A 17,033-nucleotide genomic window follows, 5' to 3' on the forward strand; every position below is an offset into this window, starting at 1 on the left:
CTTCTACTCCTCTGTCTGAATGCATTTTGAGAAAAAAAAAATCACAGATGTAGTCTGATTTCTGCAGCCTGAAATTAAAACTACACAAAAAAAGGTGGAAAAAAAAAAGAAAAAGAACGAAGCCCTCCATGATGGCAGAGATTGAGACGTGTTTGATGATCATGTCAGGCTCTGGAGGAGTTCTGATGTGGAATCAGAGAAGTTGATTGAGTGATTATTCAGCTTATAGGAGAGTCTCTCTGGAGGAGGACGGAGGCAGAGAGAGAGGGGAGTCTCTGAAACATTTTAACAACAATCTGGACCCTCTGGAAGTTGTGAAGGGTCTGCAGCGCGCGCCCGTTTACCCAGCAGGTGGATGTGACGTCACGGACCCGGACCACCGAAACAACAACAACAACAACAACAACAACAACAACAGCAACAGCAACAACATCAACATCAACATCCAGCCCAGCGCGTCTCCCTCCCTCCTCCTCATTAGCAGAAGGAGCCGGTGCTCCTGCCGCTGCCGCCTCTCCTCCTCTTCCTCTCCTCCTCCTCCTCCTCCTCTCGCTCCCTCCACGCGACGCAGACTGGCAGGCGGCGCGCGTGGAACTCTCCGTTTTGTGCCTCGTCTCGACGCCCTCGGTAAGACGAGCTTCTTTCTTTCCTCCTAAGTTAGTTAGTTAGTCCCCTGTCCTCCTCCTCCTCCTGCTCTTCCTCCCGCACCTCCTCCTCCTCCTCCTCCTCCGGGCGGAGTAATATTGTTAGTGTTTACAGTGTGATTTGTTGTTCGTGTCGGTGCCCTCCGCCTCCGCCTGTTAGCCGATTATCGCGTTAATTTCTCGGTAAGTTTTCACTATTTTCCCCCCTGGCTGCGCCGCTTTCCCCCCCCCCCCCCTCCCCTGTCTTTACATACCTGCTGCTGCTGCACATGTTTGAGAAATGTGTATATATGCATACACGCGCGCGCACACCCACACGCTCACGCGCAGGGGAGTTTGTTGTCTTCGCAACATTTCTTTTTCTCTGCAAACAGCGAAACACAGAAACCAGACACCTGTGTCGAGGCAATTAGCCGCGATGCTAACTGATGCTAGCTCCACTTGTGGAGGAAAGTTGTCCAAGTTAAAGTTGAGGAGAAGGAGGGGGGGGGGGGGGGGCTTTTAGGAGGAGGACAGCTGTGCTAGAATTTAAAGCAAAGTGTTTCTTGCACGCGCGACTTGTGCTGGAGAAGTTTGTGGCTCCACACGGTGAGATGTGGACAAGTTTTCAGAGCTGTGATTTCCAGCCGGAGGGGAGGAAGGAGCGTTTCCACCCCACGTGCTGCTCCCAGAGAGGGGAGAGGACAGGAGAGCTGCCCCCCCCCCTTCCAGTTTCATTCATATGGATGTACATCAGGTTATTGATGGGTCTAGATTCCTTTATTCCTTCATTTTAAGTTAATTTTCTCTTCGTGCAAAACTTCAATTCCACACTAAAATAATGATTAAAAAAAAAAAAACAACCAAACATGTTTAACCTTTATTCTAATACCAGGAAAAAAAGAGCAAACAAATAACAATGTAAAAGTAAATTTAACTGTGACAGGCTATAAGCTCCTTTATTTGTGATGTATTAATAAGTACTGGTGTGCTGTTATTTGCAGATTTTTTTTTTAAAGCCTTAATCAGATTTTTTTTTTTATCTGTGCCAGGCCAATGTCTGCTCTAACTTCAGATTTTGGTGCCAAAGTGACTGAAGTGAAGCAGAAGTGTTAATTTCCATAATTCTCAACATCTTTAGAAATCCTGCACAGCACAAGCTAAACTTCTCTCAGCATCCACCTCCAGTTTACTTAGTGTTGCATGGTGGGTAGAGGAAGGATCTTTTCCATCCCAGAGAGGGGAACATGAGACGTGTCCCCCTCTGTCCTGTCCTGTCTTCTGGATGTCCATCAAGTTATTGATGTTCTTAGGTTTATAATTTTTTTTCCTGAGCCTCAGTCATTTTCCCTCCGTGTATAACAAGAAAAAAAAATCTACACAGAAAAAAAAATTCCTAAACTTATTTGGTGATGAAATTCCTCAAACCTGCATGGTTTAATGTGTGGGACACTTGGAAAGGACAGATACCTGGTACAGATTTACTGGGCAGCAGGCAGGACTGGCTCAAGACAGACACACCGAATTATAAAAACTCTGGTGATTCTGGAGGAACTCACACACCAGTAGAAAACACACAGAAACTGTGACAAAGGGCTGATTTATACACAGAAAACGGAAACGCAGAAGAGAGACCCGACTGTGACTTAAAATTGAGAAAACCTAACTTCCTCAGTTTTCCTAACTTTTGTTGAATGGTTGTTTCATTGTGCTTACAAATAATAAAACAAAATGAAAAGTGGGGAAAATTAGCAAGTACCTGGAAAAAGAAAAAAAATTACCTGTTCTGTTGCAGATGAAATCAAGATTTTTATTCTTGCTTTGATGGATTTTGAAGTCAGGAAAATATCACTTTTATGATAAAAAAAAAAAAAAACTAAAGTGAAACATATTTTTCATCTAATTTTAAATGATGCTTTACTCAAAGGTGCTTTATAATTTCACTCATATATACTCACAATATGTTTATCCTCAATGGAAATTTAAAAAAAAAAAATCAGTTATAGAACAAAAACAGTAAATCTGGAGATGATTCTCAGAAATTCCTCAACTTTATTTTTCCTGAAAGAATCATTTTTTGACCATCTTTGTTACCTCTGATTTTTGAACATGAAACAATCAAAACAATGATAGAAATATTTTCTCTTACCGTTTCATTTGAGGAGTGGTATGTACAGTGTTTACAGTGATTTATATTAGAAAAACTGATTAAAGCTGAAAGCAGCTGCCGTGATCGCTCATTATTGGCTGTTTGTGGATTAAATGTGGACAGTTTGAAGGTCTGTTTCAGATGAATCCAGTTATTTGAAACAGAAAACTTTAGCAAAGTTTAACGAAGCTTTTGCCCTGACCGAACGGATGAATCTTCTGGAACCTAGACTGTGATATTTATTGTGAATATTGAAAAGGGACTGTCGCTGTGGAGGAATTTTGCAAATGAGATGGAACCGGTGAGTTTGTCTGCAGGCATGAAGGACGGACCAGTTTATCAGGGAATAGATTTAGCAGTGGTGAGCAACAACAGCTCTTAATGGAAAAGTAAATCCATGTTTAACAGAAAGTTATTGTGATAATTTAATCTCAATTCTCGCACGGATTGCAGTTTAACGTTTTGTGTGCAGGTTCGACGCTGTGCTGCTCCACCCTCTGCTCCTCCTGGGTGTAGCAGCGCTGTGAAGAAGTACCGTAGTGTTTTACGCAAAGCGAAAGTAAATTTAGTCTCTTGAAATTTTCGTGAAATCTCATAAAGGCCTTCAGAGGAGGTCATCCAGTGCTTGGAAGATCTGTGAAAGGATTTACTTTCCTTTCTCTGCATGTGACATATCAATAACTGCTGACGTCCTGTCATTTGAAAAGCTTAAATGTTTCTTCAGTTACAGATGGAACACATCAGAGGGACAAAACAAAGTATTTTTAATGTTATTTTTTTTTTTATAATTCTCAACAATTTTAGGAATCCCACACAAGCTAAATGTGTCTGAGTTTAATTAGCTTTGCTCTGTTAGCTTCACAGCAACAGGAGGAGAAGCAGATTTCAAACCTCAGCCCAAAAAAGAGTTAAAGTGCGATTATCACCCGTTTCTTTTTTCATTTGGTGAAACTGCGATTGCTTGACGATTGCAGCTTCAGCTGCACGTTTCCCTGAACCCGAATTGGCTCAAATTGTTGATGACTAAACTTTCACACGTGAGAAAAAAAGAGGTTTCGTTGGAAGCATTCTCAGTGATTGTCGGCCGTTACTGTTGTTTTCTCTCAGACCTGCTCTCTGGATGTGCTCTTCACAGGAATAACACTCTCAGACTGTCAGAATCTGAGGGTTTCCTACCTGAGAGCAGTTAAAAGATACTTTAAGTCTAATTATTTCACCCTAATATCAAGATCGCTTTTCCTGTGCTGACTCAAATTCCCAGAAATGATCATATTTAACATTTTTCTGCCCGAGCTGACTGCTCTCTGTGGCAGTTTTGGGCTGGATAGAAGAATTAGCTGGTGTGTTTTTATGCTTTATGTAAAACTGATCATTTAGTGGTGTGATAACTTAAAAACTACTAAAAACTACTCAAAAATGAGTATTAAACCTAAAAAAATGTTTTTATTAATACTAGGTTGTTAATGCATTTAAATATTTGGTCTGTTCACCAAACTGTGGAGGCATGAAACATGAACAGGATGAAGAAGACACATGATCAGACTGCTGCTTTTATGTTTTATTTAATGTGAGATTCAGACGTCAGACATACTGCATCCAAGTTGACATGTTTTTAATTTTTCTACCAGAAAATGTTGGTATAATTTTAGAAACGACTCCATTTCAAACCTGGACGTTGCTCCGGATCCGTCGTACAGTACGTCTGCAGCCATGTGAGCATTTACAAAAGAGAAGCTGCAGCTTTAACAGCTAATGCTGGCAGAGCTCCCTCCTTCTTGGTCTTTGGATTAGTCATTGTCTGAGGGGGGAAAAAACACTTTTTTTTTTCTGTAGGAGAAGTAAAGTAAACAGCCTCCAACAAGCGAACCTTGACAACCCAGATTAAGGAAAACATTGGAGATCAAACAGTGCTGCTGCTGGGCTGTTGTCATGAGCTGCCTGAGAGAGAGCTGCAGACTATTTGAACAGGCACCGGGGTTTGTGTGCTCACTTAGGCAGAAATGGACCTTCGCGAATGCTGACCCAGGTTTTAAACCTCAGGATGAACTTTTCTTTGCAACTTTGTTTTTTTTTTTCTCTCCCCCCGGCCTGCTGCTGCCGCCGGCGCTGCCGGAGCGCGGCGATCACCTCCAGTTTGTGACGCCGTCCACATACAGGAGCCACTGTACTTATCCTGCCGCTGAATAAATTGAGTTGGCAGGAGGCGGAGGGTGGGGGGGGTGGGGGGGATTCGAGGAAGACCAGCTGCATGCACCGTAATGACGGCGGACGCTTAACGCGGCGGCGTGCGATTTCGCATTATTTGGAAAGCCCTTGTTTGCAGTTGGGCCTCTTCAGGCTCCTCTCTGTGGAGGTTCAGCCGCTAAGAAAGTAACCCGTCTCTCATGCATCGAGCGTGAGGACTCCCGTCCCCTCTCTTTCATCTGCCGCCTCAGTATTTGTGAGCACACACCGAAATGCCCCTGCGCCGGGCTGCAGACCGACTGCTGCACCCTCGCTTGCAGCTGAACGATAAGGAGAGTTATTTTGGGTCCAGTGTGGGAATAAGGTGCCAGCGCCGTCCAGCCGCATTGTTTCGCCCAGATTTATTTAGTCTCGGATGCGAGACGCCTTCAAGTGACGGGAATTTTCCTTGCAGACGAATTCGTGGGTTTCGATTCACTCCGCAACAAAGAGGGGCGATAGGAGCGCGAGCGTGGCGCGCTCATTAGCGCCGTGTTACATGAATGGCGGCGATAACAAAAGGGAGAGCAGGACAATATTTCCAGGGTAAAAGGTTAGTGTGTCCCGGCCCCCGCCGAGCGCCGGGGCAGACGCTCCTCCACGCCACACAGGCCTTCGGTCCCAGAGCGCACTGCTGCAGGTGAAGTCCTCGCAGCTCGCCGTCTCCATGGAGACGGCCAAACGCTCAGGACGGCCATTAATTACTGCCTTCCGCTGTCATCTGCCCTTAATAATGAAAGGAGGTAAACAAGAGAGAGCAAGGTGGCAATTGTAATCACTGAGGTTGAGTTTTAAAATGAGTTCACTGTGTTGATCCGGTGGAACACTGCGGCATGAAACTGTGCTGTTTGTCAGCTAGACGTCCAACACACCTGTTCCACAGGTACACAGCAGCCTGACCGCAGCAGCCTGCCTCTCACAAACATGGCAGATGTCTTTCTGCCAGTTATGTCAGATTTATGTTGAAGGTGAAAATAAAAAATATTCTAAAGCTACATTTTTAGTTGACTTTTGGTTATTAATTGAGTTGCGTGAATTAGTTTCAGTAGTTATTTGATAATTAATGTTCTCTATGCTGGTAGTGTTGGAGCAGAGGTGATATGAATATTTCTTGTCTGTCTTTTTGGGTGAAATTCTCATGACAATTTTGTTAAAAAATGTTTTCAGTTGTTTGTTTAAAGAAAACATAACATGGAGTTCTCATGCTGCCACATTTAAAAACACAACATATTTCTTTCACAATGTATCAGGAAATGTAATATATCACACACTGCATGTTCATACTACATTATAGTGTATTAGTTGTTGGTCAAAATGTTTAATTCAAATTCAAGGTGTGAAAAAGTCAAGAAGCATAATTTAATGTGAAGCATGGAAGCATACAATTTTCCCTTGAACTTTTTAAACTTCATTATGTGTTGTAAATTATTTCATATTAGGGAAAATATTCAAATATTAAATTTTAAAGGCATTTTAGGTAATATTGAGATAATTTATGATGCTATAAATGGTTTATGATGATTTTTTATGTTATAAATGGATCACAACATATAGACGAAGTTTCACAGTGTTTTTAAATTTACCATGAAGCTTTAACAAAGTATGATATAAAATCATGAAATTTGTTCACATACTGTCCCTAAAATTCATGAAATGTTATCATTTCTTACTAAGTTTTAGCTTGAAACATAATGACTTCATAACATTTCAAATTTTACATTTTTGCTCTACGTATTAAAAAAAGAAAGAAGTAAGTTCAGGAGACGCATAATGACCAATGTTACCTCATCTGGGTCAAACCTGCATCACAACCAACTGAAATAATGTAAAATAAAATATTTGTTCTGGTTTTATTGCTAAAAAAATGAATCACACTTTAAAATAACTATGTTAAATTAGTTGAAATGTTCCGTGCCACAGCGACAGACTGTTTCTTTCTTTTCCTGAACGGTCTCTCCAGCCTCCGGTGGCGAATCAGCCGTAGCTACGTAGCGTCCACTGCTGTATTCCTGCTCAACTTTACGAAGTAGTGTGTCGGTTCAGGGGTCGGCGACCTGCGACCCTGGAGCCATATGCTGCTCTTCAGCTCCATCAAGTCTTCACAACATTCTCTATACAGTAAATAAACATTTTGCTTTCATTTTTGTTTCATGTTCATACAACGCTCATTTTTCAATAATCGTCTAAACTGACTAAAAACGGCTTAAGAAGGCAAGAGAGCCAAAAAAACCTTACTATTGCAAAAAAATGGATAAAATAGTGAAAACTACAGAAAACATCCCTGCAATAAAATATGAGTGGTGAAATCAGTCCAAAAAGAACAAAATTGCCAAAATAGTTAAAAATCTACCAAGTGAGTGAAATCCATGAAGGGAATAAAGGAAATATTGCTGAAATCCCCTACACAAGCCCAGACATAAATAAAATACTGCAAAATTATAGCCATGAAACATGAAGGCCATATTTCTTTAGCTTTTTTTCTTCAGTCCTGATAATTTGGTTGTTTTGGTGTCAAATCGCCAAAAAGGCCGTTTGCTGCTGAAGGTGTCAGAATCCTGCGGTCGATCTTCAGCCCCAGTGGACACATCAGGAACCACACTCACTTCTCTCAGGAAAATGTCTTCAGCAGGCAGGACCCAGGCCGTCTGGTGGGCCGTATGTTTGACGCCGCTCTTCTTCATCTTCTTCTTCTTATTCTTCCTTCTTCCAAACAAGGACAAGTCCAGTCTGGATGTGTATTGAATTGATTAGTGGTTTGACAATTTGAATTTTCTCTGACTTCTTGAAAACATCTGTCATTATAAACTCAAAATCAGTGAATATTTATCAGAACTTGGCTGAAATGGTTTAGAAGAGATTTTCTTCTTTTCCCTTTTTCTCACTTTTAAAGTGCGTGTGTGTGTGTGTGTGTGTCAGAGCACAACACTTGTGTGTTTTGAGGGAAGATGCAGGTAAGCTTCACACATTTTGGCCGAGCCGTGAGGGGCTCACACACATATGCTGCAAGCTGCGCTCAGCTGCCAGGCGAAAGCTCAGCACCTGTTTCTATCAGCTGTCCTGCGTCTGCAAGCGTGTGTGTGTGTGTGTGTGTGTGTCCGTGATTCAGCTTGGTGCATGATGTTAATTTTGTTAGTTTTAAGTTTGTGTTTCCACGTATTAGGCCAGCAGGTGCTGAAAAGTCCCAGTTAAAAGAGCACGATGCGAGACGCGGCGCTGTGTTTGTCATTCCAGAGCGACATGGGGAGGAAGTGAAGCCGAGCCGCTCTGAGAACACGCTCAAGCCACCAGAGAAAGTTTGGTTACGTCAGAAACGTAAGTGCTTTCTCTTTTCTGTTGACAAAGTCTGCGACTTTCAGGCCGATGTCGGTGACTGTGGTCGGTTTGTGAAAGTGCAGAATTGTGATAATTTGAGTGTGAAAAGTAAAGGGGAAAAAAAAAATCATGTTGCTGTCGAAGCACAAATTCATGTGCAAAACAGATGTTGGAACTTGATCTATCCAGATGTTTGATTCCAGGTTCAGTTTGCATGTTCTACCTGTGCGTGCATGGATTATGAAAATATTTATAATTTTTTTTTTTCTTTACTGTGGTTTCCTCCCAGTTCAGAGAAATGGATTTTAGGTTAAAACTGAGCTTTAATTGTTGCAGGAAGTGTGATGTGCCCAGTTTAGACCCACAAAGTGAATCATTTCAGGAAGTGACCATGTTTTGGCTGATTCACTCTATGCTGATGATTTACTGGGTGAGAAAACACATATATTTCTGCAGAAGTTACTTGAGTTATATCAAATTAATGACGTAAACTAGTTAATACCACCTGCACAGTCTTACATAATAGAAGATATTGGTTAACTTTGCCATCGACGGCCTAAAAATGTTATTTTAATATCTATTTGATGGTGGTCTTTGCTTTGGGAATATTTTTTCCTGGTCCAAGAAATCAGAGGAAGCTCCCTCGTCCCTGTGTTTACATTTTATTTCAGATTTGGGCACAATCCGTGGCTGAGCATCCGTTATGTTGAGCTGTTGAAGAGAGTCAGGTCAACATCTTGGCTTTCCTGACCCCAAAGTCTCTGAGGCTCTGTTCATACCAACAACCATTTCAGTAAAATGCAGACAACGTTTGTTGTTGGGTTCCTCTTTATGTGACAGCGTTAATCTGAGCCTCTGAAAAGTCAAGTTTTGGAAAACGACTGCCGAGTTGGAACAGTGGAAACGAGTCGTTGCAAAACTCAAACGATGCGCTTTCTCTTGAAGCGTTGTGTGGATGGTTCCTTGGTGGGGTTAAAGGTTGAGCAGGTTTCCAGGTCCGTGTTGGAAGCACTATGGGGTGTTTTTTCCTCTTGGTCTGTTCATGAAGTTTCCTTGTCTCTCGTGTTGCCACCAGGCTGCTCTGGCTTCTCCTGCTGTTTCACAGGTTCAAGCCATAAACAGCAGAGAAGCTTAGCTTAGCTTAGCTTAGCTGAGCTTAGCTTAGCTTAGCTTAGCTTAGCTTAGCTTAGTTTAGCTGGTGGAAATCAAATCTGTCACCGCCTGCCAGTAGATTAGATCATCACTCTGCCACATCGGCGTGGGATTGAGAGGAGCGAAAAGTGACATTTAGCTAATGTGAAAATGTCACAGACTATTACTTATCCCTTGGTAAGTGTGGTATGCAACCATGTGCAGAATAAGGTTTCAGGAGGCTTTTTTTTTTTCTTTCTTTCTCTCTTTTTTTTTTTTTTTTTTTTTTTTTTTGAGGGCCTCATCCTTGACTCCTTGGCTGTGTGTTTCAGCTGGCAGTCCCAGCCCTAATAAGAAACATAACATGGCAGGGCCCGCTCTTCCATCATCATTGCTGGGTGGAAAGTTGGTGCGCTTTGATCATGTCTTTTGGGCGCATCACTCCGGCTTAGCCTGCTGCTCGCTCTGTGATAAGCCATCAGAGCACTCAGATCTGAGCCGGCAGCTCGGCGGGCTCGAGCTCAGACAGGAGAGAGTAATGGAGATGAGGAGAGAGCGCCCATGCAAATTTTGTTGACAGACTCTCGCTGCAGCTGTTCTCTTTCGCCTTTTTTTTTTAATTCAACAATGTTGCTGTCCCCCCTCCCTTCGCTCCCACTGCAAAGAAAAGGCCACGTTTCAAGTTTTTATTATTGTGTACGTTTTTATTTTTTTTTACATTTTTTCAAGTGATTCCTCGCTGCAGCATGCCTCTTCCCCTGCGTTCTGCTCACGGCAATTAAAACACCTCGAATTACAAGCGCGCGCCGGTCGGCTGGGAAAAAAATAAAACGCGTGTGATTTAATCATTGGACAAACTTGTAACTGTTAACCGGCGTGTTAAAACATCCAAACACAACAAGTTGGCTTTGAAGTGGAACGCTGCCTTCCTTCTCCCGCCGCTTCCGTACATAAAACATGGCTCCCAGCCCCCCATTATGAAAGGTTGCTCCTAATTGACGGGTTGTTGCTTGTTTATTTGATATATATTTACCAGCTGGGAGGTAATTGGGAAGCAGTAATTACCCATGATGCAGTGCGGCGCTTAAGCAAAGGTGCTAGCATGCTGATGAGTCTGGAGCGCAGATGAAAGTGTGCAGGTTGCTATCATCCCGGTAGCAGGCTGTTTAAACACTCGACAGCTGAGAGCGGCGATGGCTAATTGGGCCGCGCGTCGCTCGTACAGTCTCATTGTTTACCGTCGTGATGTACAGCCGCAGATCAAACACAGCCGCCCTTTCATCTCTTCCCCTTTTCTGCGATTGTTAACGGCAAACCTTAGCAGTTAATAGCAACAATAAAAGGCTAGTGGATGTAAGGGCCTTATGGGTTTGGATCCCTCCACCGCCGCCGCCGCCGCCTCCACCTCCTCTCCCCCCCCCCGTCCTCCTCCCGCTCCGCTCCTCTTGATGGTGATGTAGTTTCTTTTCAGATAATGGCCTTGTTAACTGAGATTCATTACTTCTTCATTCAGAGTCCCCTGGATATTGAGAGAGCGCGTTCTCCAACTGCAGCGTGAAGTCATCCTGATATGTGTGTGTGTGTACGTGTGTGTGTGTGTGAGCTATTCGTGGAAGGTGGTGACGGTATCTTGGATGATTCAGTTGACCTGAGACTGGGGTGTTGGAGCGGCTGGTATTAGACTTTGTTTGCTACTCAATTCCACTTTCACACCAGCTTTCTCTCACTCCGTGTGTGTGTGTGTGTGTGTGTGTGTGTAGTAGAGTCTCTGAGACACACACCTTGTTTGTGTGCGGGCTGCTGTTGTTTGATAGCCGTTCTCCCAGTAGGTCTTGTTGTTGTTGTTTGCCTGCGCTGGTCGGGAGTGTGTGACTTGCATTTGCCCGCGCTCCTTTGAGGGAGTTTGTTTTTCTTCTCGGTGTTGTAAACAGGGTGGGGCTCCAGTCCCAAACCACTAAGTTGGTGATGGTTATTTTCACAGGAGTTATTTTCTTCCTTTTGTTTATCGTTTTGGTCAATAGATTAGCCCGGGATGGAATTATGTTGCGGCGGCAGATAGGGCGGCTAACCGTTCGCTGCATGTGCCGACCAGATAAACACTTTGTTGTTTTTGTGATTAAAGAAGCACTCTCATTTGGTTTTGTTGATATCTCTAACTTTGTTTTGCAGCGGGTGATAATTTTTAATGAGCTTCAGAGCTCCTATTTGCTTACAAATAACACAACAGATTTTTCCTGTCGGTATCATAGCATGAAATCAGCTTTTATTCTCCTGACTTTTGAGTTTTCATAAATGGATCCGGCGTGTTTGAGGTAATTATTTTAACCCTTTCATGCAGTTTCTTTTTTAATCAAAGAGAGTTTTCATGCTGCTGTCGCTTTGGATTGATCTTTAATTTATCACACGCGAGTTGAGACGCCAAACAGAAAGTCTGACATTGCAGCTTCTGCAGCCTGAGCGCGATTTTCAAATGATTCATCCCGACTGCGAGGCGCCGCGTTCTCGCAGTCTTCGTGTTTATCGAGCGAGTGCGAAGGTGAGCTCCGCACAAAGATCCCTGTCAGGTGCAACACACGTGTGACTTTCACAGAGTGGCTCGGCATCACAAGCTGCAGATGTGTGTGAAGTCCCTTTGAGACGGGAAGTGACAGCAGCGGCAGCGGCGGCGGCGGCAGCGATCCTGCAGAAAGATCTCAGCTTGCAGCGAGTGGGAGGCCTGAATAATCAGGAGCAGAAATCTGGAGAATCGGCGCCTCATAACACGAGTGGAAAACACGTCGCCCCTCACCGCAGACTTTTACTGAGGGGTGGGCGAAGCTTCAGGGGCTGCGTTTCAGCTCCGACCCGTCATTACTGGAAGTACAGTGATGTTGAAATCTTGTTATGATTGGTTATCGTGAACTTTTAGTTCAGGGGCCCCAAACAGTCCGATTTCATCTGGAATCTTCCGCCCAGGGAAATAGTGCCAAAACAAGCCATAAATTTAAATTTCTTTCATTGTTGTAACAAATAAAGAAAAAAGTCTCTATTTTCTCTGATATTTTTAGTATGACTCAGAAATCTGACCCAACTTATTTCTTTAATTCATAAATGTCTGCGTTCTCTCAGTAATGTCTTCAGATTACATCTGCACGGTCATTTCTAATATAAATATTATAAAATACAGACTATTATGTATCTTTTTGCATTTAAAGGCATTGGAGAGAATTTTAAATGTGAACCAAAATTCACAAAAATTGTGCTGCAAACTAATTAAAAACTTTGACTGAGAGCGCTAATTATTTCATACCTGGTGGCCACAGTGCAGAATCAGACAAATCAAGGAGAAATGATTAAAAGTCAACAAACTGCTTCTGGTGGAGAAACGTGATAGGGGGGAAAAAAATACAACAAAACAAACCCAGTGTTTGTATTGATCCCATATCACACAGGAGTAAATAAAAATTCAAAGCATACAGTGTACATCAGATGTACGTGAGCAACCAGATGAGTTTAAAATCTCATCAATGGATGGACTAAATGGACGTTTAAAACTGGAGGTTGTTCTGTTCATTGTCATATATTAAGAATTCAAGAACAAATCAATACGAATGTGGAAGCATTTAGTTTGTTGATTGATCTGGGCGGTATACACTTCAGTACTTCTCTGTTGACGTCCAGTGAAGAAGCAGGCACAGCTCTCTTAATTTGGCCAAAAGGTTTAGTATAGTCGCCATAAATTGTAATATTGATGATCGCAGCATCTCCACTGTGATATAAACTGTGCTGCAGCCTGACGTGTGGCTCTGCTCTGTCGTGTTCCGTCAGGTTTCTATCAGCAGTCTTGTAAAAATAGAAAATATAACCTCAGACTAAAACTGTCAGTCTAGTCCTCATTATAGACGGAAAAAGCTCTGAATTGCAAGTTTTTACCAGCAGTGTATCGCAGCTCCTGGCACAGTGCAGCTAACTTTAGAGCGTGCAGTTTCAATTGTGAACATTTTAAAACTGAAAAATAGTGGTAGTACTGATAATTTATAATAATGCTGAGAAAAGAGCAGCCTGTACTATCGTATGCGAGGTGAAATACTTAATGTTAATTTACAGAGTGTGAGAAAACACCCTCGCATTATTTGCTACTGTACCAGACAGAAATATAATTACGTGAGCTAATTTTCTTTGTACAGTAGAAACGTGCTTTTCGGTGCAGCAGTCACATTGTGTCCTGACGTAATGAAGGCGGCGTTCCTCCCCCGAGACGGGTGTGTTTCACCTGCAGGCAGCGGCAACAGGCGCCCGGCTCCGGTGTAAAATGTGACCTGTCACTGGCAGAGAAGGGATGTGGCAGAACAGGACCGACCTCGTGGATTCTGCCGCTTGGCTTTTGTACACGGAGCTAATGGAGACCTCAACTGTAAAGCAGAATCCGCCGTTGATTTGAATGAGTAATGCTGACTTAGCTCGACTCCCGACACTGCCCTGCTTTCTCATGAATGGGCCAACACGCCCTGTCTATTAGCGATGGAAACGCTCTCGATGAGTGTTGTTGTGGCTTGCAAGACATTTCAGAATTGGTGCTAAATGAAAGCCAGACATAAAGAGGAGAGGGGGGGGGCGGGGGGGGGGGGGAACGGGGACGAGCAGCAGCGAGAATGAAAGATACTAAACAAGAAGTGAAACTTTACGGGTGCTTATTTTGTTCCAGGCCAGAGAGAGGAGGGGAAAATCATGAGAAAAAGTCTAATTATGGATATGAGTAGTGATGTGAAGAAGACGTGTCGAAGATGCGAGTCTGTCTGAACTTTAGCAGAGTTGCAAACTTCTGGGTGTTTACTCATGTTCAGGTTCTAACTCTGCTCATTTTCCAATGCTGGAATACATTTTTCTCAGGCTCCATTTACAGTTTATCGTTTCAGAAACATTTCGCGTTTACACGGAAACGCTGAAAACGATGTAGTTAGCATGCCAGGCTGGTGCTGTTGGCTGTTTTTGTGATGAAACCACAAAAAATGGATTATTTCTGCCGTCTACACGGGAACGGAGCACAAACGTTTTCGGAAAGTTGGGTTTTTCAGGTTTTTTTTCAAAAAGTTTCACCTTTACACCTTGTTTTCATGTGAATGGACACCCAAAACTTAACTAAACTTGAAAACATTATTGAATAAACTGTGTGGATCGGGTCAGATGAGGGGAACCCTTTACGTTACACCTCCTCTGATACTGATAATCAACTCATTTGAATGCAGGTGTACATTTTCCTGTCTGATGCACATCACATCCCAGAGTTCAGCTCGCCACTGTCAAACATTTACTATTTACTGTTCACAGCCCCAACCTGGAAATTTACTGCACCTGCTGTAAACGCCGCAAATACGGCCCGGTTTAAGCAATCAGCTGTACCCAGTTTATTGGATATTTTTCTAAAAGCCTTTTCATGTTGTGTGTATGGAGCGCGTTGATGTACAAGCTTTTAATGTGTTGACCGATCAATTCCTCACGCCGAAAACAACTCCTAGTGAGAAATGAGTAAATCAATCTTTTCATATCCTGCCGCAGCGAGCGGAGCGGAGCCGGCCCGCGCTTCTGAGTGCATTTCTGTGTACTTTATGTGCAATTGTATGCCGTGATTGAAGGGCTAATTCAAAGAATTTTAATCACTCCGACCAGCCCTCTTGCAGTGTCATCTTTTTTGCAAATGCCCCATAAAATGAATAGATGAGCGGTCTCTTTTTAGAGCATAATGGCTGCATTAGAATATGAGATGGATTGTAGAGGGAAATTCTGTATCCTTCATGCGCTCTTTCTCTCTCACTCAGTGGCTCTGATCTCTTTCATCAATAGTGTGAAAGACCTTCCAGGGCAGAGTGAAGTGTTCGGTTCAACCTCGCACACACACACACACACACACACACACACACACACACACATGCATGCACACGGGGATGGAAACAGCAAGAGGTGAGACCGCTTCTGAGCGGGGAGGAACTGTCGCCGCATCGACTGCGCCGCCGCGAGCTGAGCTAATGTATGATTTCATGCCGCGCGACCAATAATAGATTTGTTTTGTGTTTTGCGTTTGAGTCCCTCCACCTTCATTGATTGCGGCGCCACACCCTCCTCTTGGATTCACTGTGACGGCTCTTTTTCCACCGGCTGAGATCATGCTATTGGCGGCCGGCGTGTTGCTGCCGCCGGGGTCAACCACACAACTGCCAGTCAATATGTAAACAATGGCGGAGACAGTTTCTCACTGCCTAACTGACATTTGCCGGGCGGGTGATTCATGCCGAGAGATGCCGCCTCTCAAAGTGTTTTCAGGGCGCACTGTACTTACAGCGGTTTGAGTAATTCACACTGTGATCTTTGTCCGCCGCGCTCGCTGACATACGCTGTGTGTGATGATAATACAGGATATTCAAGGTAACCCGCCTCTTGTTTGGACTCCGATCCACAAATAGGCTGCGGTAATCCCGCTCATGCATCAGACTACAGAAAACAAGTTCTTACGTAAACAGACATGCTGCTGACTGAAGATTTTTTTCTTATTAGGTGTGTGAGAATGAGCGGGATGACTGCGCACACATGTTGATACATGGCTGGGTCCTCATCGCTTCTAAAAATACAGCACAATTGTAGGTTCTTATGCAGATGAGGGCCTAAATCACAACTGAAATGACTCCAAATGAGTGATAATCAATGTCTTTGTGTGCCTTTCTTTTTTTTTTTTGGTTTTGTTTTTGAGTAATCAGGTTTTACACTGTGTTTGAAAAGGGCTGCATGGTTTCACTCAAACTTGCACTTTGCCAGAGGTGTCAAACATGTTTAGTCCAGGGCTACATGTACAGAATACTTTCATCTTGAGTGGCCTAGATCAGAAAAAAATTGCTGTAATAAACTTTGAGTTTAAAATTCAATGTTTTTCTCTGTTGGGACACAGAGACATGCCTGCACATGATTTTGAGGATAGCAGTGTTCGTAAATATGTTGTTAAATAGACACAAACCGAGCTCTCTGTGAATAACAGTGCTCTTTCTCTTCTTGGACCCACTTTCAAGAAGTTTTCCAACTCTGCCGTTGTTGTTTTTGTCATAACTCTGAAATTTTTCTTTTCTTTGTGAGTCTGAAATCTGTGTTCATCGCCATCTATGGCTTTAGTGCGTCTTCTTATTGGCCCCATAGTTAAACTGCAGTGGGTGGAGACATTATTGTCTATTGTGCATGTTGATGTTGTATATATAATGCAGCTCTACTAAGCTTTTCTACAAGGGAACCAATCTTGCATCAGTTTGTTTGCATTTCTTCATCCTCTGATGCAGACTAAACTTTGCTCACATTTTCCCCAAAGTTGCCCAAAACAAGCAGCTGCAGCAGACCTTCAGCTCCTGCACGGTGCTGCTCAGCCTCCATTTATCACTATACTGGATGTACATTAAAAAGCTTCTTCATTTTCTTGCTAAATTCCACCATCCACGAGTTTTATCAGTTTGGATGCAAATTGAAGGGCTTGAACATCAAAATAAAAATATTTCCTCTAATTTTTTTTTTTTTTTCAGCTGATGGTAAAAAAATATGTCCTGCCGTGATCAAACTGGAGATAAAAAAGCTGCATGGGATTG

General features: G+C 43.1%; 1 protein-coding gene across 5 annotated transcripts in view; it reads left to right on the plus strand.

The window, feature by feature from the left end:
- Positions 1-393: 393 nt before the first annotated feature.
- The window catches only part of foxp1b (forkhead box P1b), a 187,518-nt gene continuing 170,878 nt past the window's right edge, over positions 394-17,033 (plus strand). For 3 of the 5 annotated variants that reach the window (XM_030092278.1, XM_030092279.1, XM_030092280.1), the window contains exons 1-2: positions 397-627; positions 8,227-8,307. The gene's annotated coding sequence lies outside the window, so the exon portion shown is untranslated. Of the gene's footprint in view, positions 628-8,226; positions 8,308-17,033 lie in introns of all 5 variants that reach the window. The other 2 variants (XM_030092283.1, XM_030092282.1) reach the window with 2 other exon arrangements.

The sequence above is a fragment of the Salarias fasciatus genome, chromosome 5, assembly GCF_902148845.1.
Source record: "Salarias fasciatus chromosome 5, fSalaFa1.1, whole genome shotgun sequence".
Lineage (NCBI taxonomy): Eukaryota > Metazoa > Chordata > Actinopteri > Blenniiformes > Blenniidae > Salarias > Salarias fasciatus.